Here is a 6506-nt window from a genome sequence, read left to right as displayed (position 1 = left end):
AAGAGGGGGTATGAAAGTGTTTTCTTAGCATAAACGGATCTGTTATGCAGGTAACTGTGTCAAAAAAATTATTAGTTGGTATATGGCGGTGCCAAAGTTTTGTTGTTACCGGTTTCTACAAACATCTAGAGACGAACTGCTTCCACTTTCTTAATTATGAATTATTATAGTACGAAGATGCTCAGATTTGTATTTTCTACGCGCCCGTAACCACACGAATATTGGATGCATAATATTAGCACGGCTTTTGTATCTTCAGTAGTCGCTAAATCTTTATATTTTATTCTGCAAATCCAGCCATTAACTAGACCCCTATTACAAAAGAATTCCTAGTTTTCTATCTATATGATCACGAAGGCATACTTGGTCATTAAAGAAAACGTGTTTAGTGTTTTAACCCCAGGCAAGAAACAACTGTTAGGGTAAGTAATGAAACGCAAATGTAAAACTAAAAAAAAAGATGCTCCTACATTTGAAATAAAAAAATAGTTAACATTTATGACATCACTAATGCAGTCTTTTTAGCTTTTTTCTGGCAATATCAGCAATATTTTGTTGAAATTAATTTATTACAACTCCCCTAAACGCACTTACAAGGCAAGGAGCATATACACCATCGTATTAAGGGTATTTTTGCTTTCTTTGTAATTGCGAACACGCAGCAACTACGTACTCGCATATATGTTTAAAAGGAAACACCTCCCCAACGCCTATTAAAATTAATCAACCTTGAAGTCATACTTCTTCGATACGCGATATTCGGAACAATGGAATTGAAACATACGAACAATAACCATTGTTTGCTTGTTCTAGGTAGAAGACCTCGTGGAAAGGCTCAGGTTCATCTTTGACGACAGGATTAAAAACAGCAAATGGATGGACAATTCGACCAGAGCAAATGCCACTGAGAAGGTACAGAATAAATTTTTAAAAACTGTCGATTTTTGTGGGCTGTCTAAACCTCAAAATTTTGTACGGTCAGTCTGTAACTATTACTGCCTCACTGGCTGTGTCCATGTCCATGTGTGTGTATCTCGATTTATCCTTCTGGGAAAAGTGAAAGGGAGACCAGCAGAAGAGTTGTATAACGGCACAAAATTTCTAACCACCAGAATCTGGAAACAAGTTTATTGCTTCTAAATGATTTTTTAGCACAAAGGAAAGGTTAATCATATGTCATCAAAAACAACTATGCACTGGTATTATGACAACGTTCTTCTTATTGAAAGTGAATACAGGCTTCAAATTTTGGATAGAAAATAAAAATATTACGCGTTGAACATAAAACTCTCACTGTTATGGACAATGGACCTTGCAGAAGTGTGTACCTAGTGGCAGTGTTCTAAGTTGACCCCAAACAAAACGTTCCAATAAATTTGTGGAGCAGGGGAACGCGGAAAAATTAAATTTAAATCAGCAGACCTCCGGTCTGTCTGCCGTGGCAGCAGCGACAGGGAGGGGGCCAGCATGAAAGCTGGGCAGATGAGAGAGGAGGGCACCTTCGTTGCAGCGACGGCCGGAGACTGTTGTCTTTCTACGTAATTTGCTCACAGTGAGCAGATACTTGTCCAAATATTGAGCTGTTGAAAGTTTCAGCCGTATGTTTATCTGTGCACAACATACGTTTTTGTATTTTTATGATATGTATTTATAATATTATCATTGCATTCTAAAGGTTCTTTTTGAGAAATTCTTTGAAAGGTGCTGTTCTTATGCCTGTAATTTTGTCTATATAGTTCTTAGACATGTACCATGCATAAGAGCTGATGCAGCCTACTATGGTGTTTATTGTTGCACCAAGTCAGAGTTCGTAAACATTCCTCCAAACAAATAAGATTTGATTTATACGGCCTCACAAAACATAATATAGGAGTTACTTTCAAAACTATTGACGATAATTGTGAGAATCTACTTTAGTACAAATATAAAAGAGAGGCGATGGCATACATGCCGGCTATTAATAATACCGCAAAACCGGGACAGCCCCCAGACAATATTGTTTAAGTTACTACCCTTACAGATCATACCTTTTTCGTATTAATAAAAATCCACAAAGTGGGCATTTCCAATAGTCATTTTAGTTTGTGTTCCTGTGATTTCAATAGCAGAAGTATGAGGCGTGCTATATGAACGAAAGATTAGCTTGCCCTGTCAGAGAGCATATTTCTTCTTCCAAGGAACGGTGCCGTCAGAAATAATTTTTATTTGTTTTAACCCCGCAGCTGCCCTTCTTTTTGCGTTTATTTCTTTGTTTGGTATGGTTTCCTTACTGTATACAACTTTGCGTTTTATGATTCCCTTTTTTTATGTGCAATATGTGCAAATTCCAGTTTTCTTATTTTTTTAATGTGCGCGTCTTTTTGTTCTGTACTTTTTGACAGGCGTATGTTTATTTTTACATATCATTCTTTATGATGGTATTCATGTAATGAGTTGCCATCATCCACCAATTTTTAAAATATTCCGTGCACTTTTCGAATTTGTTTTTTTTGTGTACTCTGTAATGTTACTGCTCATTTAATGCTTTTGTTACTGATAGTAAGTGAAATCAGAAAATAAAAATATTCAGTAGGTAAATAAATCAGTCGTTGCAATCTGGTGGAGATGCAGCGTTGTTTCTTGCGCTAGTGTTGCAAATGTTGATTTGTAGAACATCTATTCATATGCTTTGATTGATCATCTTTGGTGTAGAAACCACCACATAATTACGATAGGTTGAACGATAAATATTTAATTAAGATGTCCAAAAATGCCCACCACCCTGTTCCTAAGTCTTTAAGATGAGTGAAAAACTGATGAAAAGTACAACTTTTACAACTGCGAAGCCATCCCGCGAAGGGAATGGCTCCACCAGCCTGCTACTTACACAAGTTACCATGAGCTTTGAATTTTCTCCTTCGCTTTGCTGATGATGTAGCTTTTGGACTAACTTGCAAAACTTCAAACACAGAAAACTTTCATCTAATATTTTATGGCTGTTATCTGATCTGGTCTTTTGCTGGATGACCCGGTGGAAAGGTATTGTTGCGCAGCTTTCGCAATCTGCTGGAATTAAAAAATGTAATCTGCCTTTTTCTTCTCACTGAAATGATTAATATGTTCGAGTCTTTCATTTTCCACATATGCGTTCTTTCTTTATTGCGTAACTCACACAAAGCGCACTAATATTTGTTGAAAACTTTTGTAGCGTAATTGAACAGCCATAGTTACGAATAGTGGGCGCCAATTTGGTAGCCATCCAGAATGGCGGTTGCATCCTAAGTAAAATTGAACGGTGGTACTCTTGGGCGTTCTATTGACAACAATGGAATGTTTTGTAGTCTTTATGTTTGAAAATATTTACCTCGACAAAACACCCAGCAATTTCAACAAACCGCCGAGCTTGTTAAAGTCGCCTACAGCATATGAGATTTATTTTAGTTTGGAATGACAAGGGCCATCATTTTAGAAATTTTTAGCAGAAAAATAAAACAGCTGCCTTATCTTCTCAACAAGAATTTCAGCTACCCTTGCGTGGCTCTTGTGAAGTGAAAATCAAATACGCACCATGGAGAATTTGTTTCGGTATGATGCGGAAATGTGTCTCCTAGATGAGTTCCAGTACTCGTTTTGATTTTGCCTATTTTTAAATATGTGCGCAACTCTTCTATTGTTACTACGAAACGCAATTATAGCCAAGAAAGTCCATCGTTTGATGGGTGTCTGCTGGTTGTAGATTGTTTTATTATTACGTTGCAGTTGATAGGCTATATACACCATTAACGGTATAGAGAATCTATTTACACATAACCAATCTCAGTGAATAAAAGAAGCTTGGACGCAGAATAATGGACAAAGCTCGAGACACTCCGAGCAGTAGAGGCCACTTGTCCTACTCCATCGTTCCGTTTTTTGCCCCTCTAGGTTAATTCATTTAATCATGGTGGCGCGTACCCACGGAGAAAGATCACGCCGTAGATTGAGGTGTGTATCGTCACCGTGTTTTTGGGTGAGACCCTAGTCACGAATGAAATACAACCAGCAACAATGTTGTAGACTAATATAACCGCGGAGTTTTGATTAGTTGTTGCAATATTAACTTTTTCAGCTCAAAAAAATGGGAACGAAGATAGGATATCAGCCTTGGTTGCTGAACACAACCGTTCTTGAAATGCTTGGAGAATATGTAAGTGATATGGTGCAACAAATATTAAACAATCATTTTCACAACGGAGAGAAGTTTAAAACGAGCAACTAAATAACATTCATGGCAATACAATAAATCTGCAGTCTTTAATAATATTCAAATAAATAAATTTAAATAAATATATTATTACACTGTTTTACAGTAAAAACGACAGCGTATTTCAGAGAAACAGGTAGTAAGTTTTGTTAAGAGTTATTAAAATATATTTGTTTCGGTTAAGCGATTCGAGCGTTAAGCTGTTCAAGTGTTATTGTTGCTTCTCCTTCTTGAACCGCTCTATGTATATGGTACACAAATCAGAACAAGATAATAAATATTTTACGTTTAAAGAACTTTCTTTTTTAACTTCTAACGAAGGCCTAACTAATGCGTAACGATTTTGCGAACTCTTAATAAAAACGTCGATTCCTTTTATAGGTGCCACACTTCAATAAAAACGACACGTTCTTGTTCATTTGGTTGGCTATACACAAAAACAATTGGGCCCGATCATTGCTACTCCTCCGCCAGTCGTACAACAAAACCGCAGAGTAAGTTTCCCTCTCATTCTCACAAAATCATGAAGAGCCCCAACACACCTAACATATGTCTTGCTGGTAGAAAGTATCTGTTTTAGAGCTCAAATAGATTTATTTACCAAAACGTCAACACAAATTGTTCACTTGTAAAATAAGTGAAAACTTTAATTACCATAGTCCATCGTATCAATGTGGTGTGATATTCTTTGTGGGCTCTTTTGAATCAATCGTTTGCGTTTGTCACTGCACGGACATGGAAAAAAATATCTCGGCCACGAAGAAAGGATTGTAGAACAGGGTAATTGCGAACACAAACAAGCCACAAGTAAACTGTTGGGGTACAAGTAAATCCATCTTTCATTGCAAAGGGAATACACAAGAATAACGTAGAATACCGGTGCATTGGCATAGTGCATACAAGCGGCACTTGGTCGCAGCAAACCTCCAGACAAAACAAAATGCCAAAACACCAGTGCAATGATTACACCAATTATTCAGGACGAAGACATAGTGCTGCATAGTTTGGTGGATGGTGCTTTTATATCCCTTAGAGGGCTCACAGCATCAACATATATGATGTAATGTATGTAAAACACCTTTCATATCTTACACCTCAGTCATTACTTTGAGACCTACATTTGGTTGCTAAATCGGTGTATGCCTCTTTATGCACAGTCAAATACAATACTGCCGTTGCTCAGCCCGTTGCTTTTATGAAGATCAGCCTCCCTGCAACGCTTACGGCCGACTTCGAACCCCATCTACACGAGGCGTTCACGTGCCTTCTTGTCGCAGCTCATAAAACTTATTTATTCCCCTGTTACACCCAAAGAACCTCCAAAAGCCGTGAATCAAACTTCCTTGATTGAAATAACCCCTGCCGCTTGAAACTTGTGACGAACAAAGACCAAAAGAGAAGGCTTTCTGCTTGATGCCAGTAACAGTCATTGTGCTGCTGCTTATCGCGGCGATGTCACTTTCATTAAATGGGTAGTGATTATTTGATGAGTTAGCTGTAAACCAGGGGTCCCAAATTTTCACAAGCCTATCTTGCCAGCTCATAGGCGCGCACATTCCTGAGTGTCTTTGGTACCAGAAAGCAGACGTAATGTGACGATGGTATCAAAACACTGTTGCGTAGTTGCACAGACAGGCTAAGGAGTGAACCCCACAATGCTGGCGGGGTGGTCGAATCACACCCGAAATGGCTTCCCTGCTGATAATATTTAGGTTGACATAGGAAAAGGCATGCGGGTAGTCCGGAAAATGCGTCTGTTAGAACGCCCGCTTCGAGAGCAAGCAGGGTCATGTTTCCACGTTACGTGGCGTGCTCAAGTAGACACCAAATATGAGTGACATGCCTTCCCTTTGTTACCGCCACGAAGACATCTGCCGGCAAATCTGGTCGCAGTCAAACATCTACAAACACGCTGTTCTTCACTGCGCGATACATGCCGGTAGCCCAAAACCGAAAATTGGGCTTTGAGCAAACCTTGACAGTGTGATGGCTGCTGCTCGCTGATGGGAATGTCCCCTTAGCACAAGATGTCCTTATGTTTGGCAGGCCACATGTTTTGAGAGTCTCATCACGTTTGCAAATAAAGAGGCGCCAATGGTGATTGCGGTATAGGCACTCCTTCACGCAATTAATCCCTAAAATTGTGCACTAGAGCGTGAGCGTCTCAATATGCCGTTAGATCTCCATGAGCAGCGTATGTCATGGAAGACGAGTAATAGTCTCGGGAGCTTTCTGGTATAATGCCTTCAGCTTATGATTCTGATGATGATGCCTTCTTCACTCG

At 38.9% G+C, this 6506-nt stretch overlaps 1 long non-coding RNA gene across 1 annotated transcript; it reads left to right on the top strand.

Moving 5' to 3' along the window:
* Window positions 1–816: 816 nt before the first annotated feature.
* LOC144141936 (uncharacterized) lies at window positions 817–4714 on the top strand. The gene is made up of 3 exons (XR_013316761.1): window positions 817–912; window positions 4088–4165; window positions 4604–4714. It is a non-coding gene; the product is annotated as an uncharacterized LOC144141936 (long non-coding RNA).
* Window positions 4715–6506: the final 1792 nt, after the last annotated feature.

The sequence above is a fragment of the Haemaphysalis longicornis genome, unplaced genomic scaffold (assembly GCF_048455015.1).
Source record: "Haemaphysalis longicornis isolate Haplotype H1 unplaced genomic scaffold, Haemaphysalis longicornis Haplotype H1 scaffold_6, whole genome shotgun sequence".
NCBI lineage: Eukaryota > Metazoa > Arthropoda > Arachnida > Ixodida > Ixodidae > Haemaphysalis > Haemaphysalis longicornis.
The sequence above is the reverse complement of the archived record's forward strand: the minus strand, read 5'-3'. Positions and strand labels throughout refer to the sequence as shown.